The 4841-nt window shown below is 43.1% G+C and overlaps 1 long non-coding RNA gene across 1 annotated transcript; it reads left to right on the forward strand.

Annotated features, from left to right (window-relative positions):
* Positions 1-1591: 1591 nt before the first annotated feature.
* On the forward strand, positions 1592-4841 carry LOC139080453 (uncharacterized). Its single transcript, XR_011534978.1, has 3 exons — positions 1592-2468; positions 2859-2919; positions 3819-4841. It is a non-coding gene; the product is annotated as an uncharacterized lncRNA (long non-coding RNA).

Raw genomic sequence — 4841 nt, forward strand, 5'->3', positions numbered from 1 at the left:
TGAGGCCCATTCACATTTATGAGGATAATCTACTTTACTCAAATTGCCCCTATTTAAATGTTAATCTAATCTAAAAAACAACCATCACAGAAACATCCAGAATGATGCTTGACCAAATATCTGGGCACAATGGCCCAGCCAAAATGATATATAAAATTAACCGCCACACCCACCCCCCCATCCCAATCTCCACACAGTCACACTTTTGTAACACAGAGAAGAAACTTGAGGGGCTCAGATAGAACGATGCTGGCGCCATTTATTTGTCCCCTGCTTGTACCCCCAACTTGGTGGCCTGAGGATATACCTTGTTTATAAATGAGTAAATGAATATGTGTACTTCTCCCACAATAAACTGCAAAGTTCCTTTCTCCTCTGCTCCCAGGCCGTGACTACATGTGACCTTTTTACTATTAAAATTCCTGGCCTGGGGCCCTGAAGTTGAATGTCAGGTGAAAGTTAGAGAATGCCACCATAAAAAACACAGACAAGTAAGTGAAAAGTTCCCCTCTCGTGGCCTCCTGTAGGGAGAACACAAAAATACATTTTATACTTATGGTGCGGAGCAAGGCCCACACCTGGGAACTATTTGCTCTTGTTAAGCCCCTAGTCAAGGTGAATATCTTACTTTTCAAAGGAACACAAGGAGGGTTGCTTTGAGATAAAGTTGCCAGTGCACGAGCAAGGGCTCTGCGAAGAGCCCAGGACTGGGGCTCCAGATAGAATAGCAACAATATTAACAATGTTTCAATTTGCATCACTCTTCGAAGCTGGCTCCGCAGGGCTCCTGCAGCCTTGGCGATGAGACAGATTTTGGGGTCTTTAGTCCCACTTCTAGGGTTCTCTAGCTTGAGAGTCACGTTATCAATAGTTTTCTAATAGTACAGTGCACACCAGAGGGCTTAGCATCCCCACATTGCTATGTCACTAAAATTCAGTTTACAAAAATAGTTTTCTTCTTAAAAGCATCAGCAGCCTGCGGCTGGGCCTTCACCCCAGCGGGATGTCTCCTCCTGTTCCAGAGTAACAAAACACAAAGTAAATAAACCCAGGGAGTGCAAACAACGGTTTGTGGAGCACAGCAGTCACTCAGAAGCTTTGTAAACAACCTTTGCTTTCAAAAAACAAAATCCTTAGTGTCCCTTTTCTTCCGAGAAGCTAAGAAAGGGACAAAACTGTAATGACTTTCATATAATCTTTCCAAAAGTGTGTGCATGATCATATCACATTCATTTTACAGAATGGGAACAGGGAGGTACGTCACTCCATAGTTTATATTCGGGTCCCTGCCAGAGCCCAGACCGAAATCCATAAATTCACTGAGTTCCTGTGTACAAATTACCATGGCAAGTGTCAGCTTCAGGTTCTGATCTTTAAATATATATTTTTTCACTACTAAAAATTTGTCAAAAGCTTCCTTTTAGTTGAAAAGTGGAATGTAGAGAAAAAAAACCTGTTTTTTAAAAACTGGAAAATATTGGCTCATTCAACGTGATTTATGCTACTCAGAGTCAAGAGAGAAAAAGAAAGAGGTATTTCTGTCTCAAAGAATTTTCTGGTTTTGTAGATTTTCTTTCTTTCTTCTTTCTAGTAGCTAAAGGCATACCAACAAAAGACTCCCAAGAAATACCAGCCATCCATTAAATTTTTGTAGCTCTGTTCTCTCCAACAGCCCAAAGCAGTTTGAAACAAGAGTGCAGATATGAAAGCAAATAGCGCCCAGCACAATGCCTGGAATAAAACAGACAATAACTTACAATGACTTCGATTATACCCTGGCCTTACAACACGCCTGTTTCCATGGTTTTCTTTGACTCATGGTTTGGGCTGGAATTGGAAACTTAGTTTATTATTAAACAAAAAAGAAGCATTAAAGGAAATGGATTTTTTTTTTAGCACCCAAGTCAAAGCTTTCACTGGGTTTATTGCCTCTCCCTAAATTCTCTCATTCTTAAGAGCTAAAAAGCTATTGTGTCCGTTTCACAGTTGGTAAAGCTGAGGCTCAGAGAAGTTCATTGTCTTATAAAGAATCTATTAAGGAACAGAATTAGGATTTGAATCCAAGTCTCTTCATTCCATTATGCCATTTTCCACTACTTTGGGCTGCAACCTAATTCTCTGACTACTCATCTGGTGCGAATTCAAAACAGTTTGTCTTGGAACATGCTATTGGTGCCATTGTCTGCTTTTCCAATTGGGCATTTAAATTTGTTAGACTTTTAGAGATGGACAGTTTCCCGAAGGCAATACAGCATTGGCATATGTGAAGGCTTTGCTTCCAATGAGTAGATTATAACTTGAAGCCTTTTAACGTCATATGAACCGGCTGCTTGACCCATTCTTGTTTTGGAATACTTTATTTGCAGTTTCAAGAAGATGAACTGTTGACTAACAGAGCAAGAAGAAAGATAAGAGGAGAAGACAGCGAGGAGGAAGACTGAGCAGAGACGGCAGGATCCAAGACCACGGTAACATGGCAAACAAAATTGGGGATATGATCTGATCCAATGATTCAATATATAGTTATTAGACATGAATTCAAAAATATTACAAGATTGTACCAAAGGTTTATGAACAATGAGTCCTTTGAGCAGGTGGCGGAAGGCCAGATGGGGGGAGATGGAGCAAATAATATTTCTTAAGTTTTCTGCCAGTCTCTCTATCTCTTTGAAAGAGACACTTAATCCTTACAATAACTCGGGGCAGGGAGAAAGTCTGAGTCCCATTTCTGCATAGAGGAAACTGAGGCACAGAGGGAGGAAGGAGAGAGAGAGAGGGCGAGGGAACCTGAAAGTGGCAGGGCTGAGATTTGAGAACTAGTCCGTCTGGCTTTCAAGTCCACATTCTTTCCTTTCTAGCATGCTGCCCATGGGGCAGATGTGGATTCAGCAGAGCCACGGAGTTTCCAGAAGGCCGCTGGTGAGTTTGGAAACAAATGACCATTAGCTTTCAGTAGCGCCTGATGTAGCCCAATCTTGAGCGTAAACTCTTCTGGCTCTTAAATAGCGTGCGTGTTAGGATATATATGTGCTGTATCACAGAAGAGCTCTGCAATTTACTAGCCAGCTATTGCAAGCAATGAGCTAAGTTCTCTAAGTCATAGATGATATGACGATAGCAACTCCCTTATAGGATTTTATGAGGATGAATGAAGACAAATGCATCAGCCACTTAGTACAGAGCCTAGCAGGGTCTAGCAGGCAGTAAGTGTCAGCTCTTTATTGGTGTGGCTGTTGTCACATTCCAAATATCCTCGTTCCTTTGTATTCTCAAATTTAATCCTATAAATAGGTACAGTCACAATTTCCATGTTCAGTACTCTTGAACTGGTCCCTGGCCCTCCTTTTCCTTTTAGCCTTTGATTCCATTGATAAATGACACAAGTCCCTTCAATTGCCCACTCCATACGTGATTCCTAGAGTCTGGGATCTCTAGACTTATTTATAAGGGGAATGTATTTTGGGGATGAAAAGCCCAGTTCTGGGGCCAGAGTGCCTGGGTTCAAATTCTGGCTCCAACATATGCTAACTGCGCATCCATGACCAGTTGCTTCATCTACGAAGTGGGGAAGATAACACTGCCCACCCCGTGGGCTTGCTGTGGGGTTAAATGAGTTAATATATGTTAACCACGTGGGAGAGCGCTAGGCGCAGAGTTTCTGTGCTCTGTAAATGTTAGCTGTTGCCATTAGTTCTCCAGCCAAACGAAGTTTGCCTTTGCCAAATGCACTATATTGTTTTCAGATTCGTTTGTAACTGACCCTGTTTTCCAGATTTTTTCCTTCATGTTATCCCTAAGCAGTTGATTTCTGGTTTCAGCGTAACTGCCAACCAAGCAAGGAATGAAAGGTGGGAAGAGCACCACAACTTCGAGATCCTTCCTCCGAGTGAACTACTCTATTCCCGTTGGTTTAAAGACTCTGAGCGAGGCAGTCCCACTGTTGTGAGGACAAGGCTTAAAAACCGCCCTGTACCGAGCAGGTTTTATGGAAGTGGGGTCAGAGTGATGAATGACGACGGGTGCGTCCATCTCCAGACGCGGCACTTACTGCAAGTCCGTTAAAGAGTCCGCTGCAAGGCCACAGCCCCTAGAACAGATGCACAATTCCTGCTCCCAGAGGCCCCGTGTGCAGGGAGAAAGAGGCAGAGGGAGAGGGGTCCCTTCTGGCTCCCCCCATGGCCAGGTGAGCTCACCCCAACTCTAGCGAATAGAGACACCGGTTTCATTCAGTGTAGGTATGGACTTGTGAAGGGTCAGAGCAGGCCAAAGATGGACCGGGCTATCTCTGGAGGGAGTGAGGAGTGTGTCCAAACACAGACCGGATGACCACTGGGTAGAGATAACGGAGGGAGGAGTCGCACATCAGAGAGATGTTAGACCAGATGACCTTTACAGTTCCCTTCAAATTGAGAATCTACTTAAACTCAGGGAAACTGGGTTTGATCCCTGGGGGAACACATGGACTTGTAAGCATTTGAACTTATCATTTTGTTGTGGTTTCTCATCTGGGAGTACTAGTATTCCTTGCTTAATTTAGACGTGACAAGTCAACAGTGTTAAATATGGTCAAACTTTACATAATTTATTCTTCCCTTGAAGTGGAGCCAAGACAACCTCAGGGCCTTTGCACTTACTGTTCTCCACTCCTTTCATTCAGATTGTGCTCAAATGTGGCCTTATCAAAGAGGTCATCCCTGATCTCCTCCCCTATAAAATGTCACCCCCCCTTGACCTTCTTGTTGTCACTTTCTACACTTTCCCCTCCCTCCACGTGACACATTATATATTCATTTGTTCATTTTTGGGCTCTCCTTGATGAAAAATAAACACCATGGAACAAA

The sequence above is a fragment of the Equus przewalskii genome, chromosome 30, assembly GCF_037783145.1.
Source record: "Equus przewalskii isolate Varuska chromosome 30, EquPr2, whole genome shotgun sequence".
NCBI classification, from domain to species: Eukaryota; Metazoa; Chordata; class Mammalia; order Perissodactyla; family Equidae; genus Equus; species Equus przewalskii.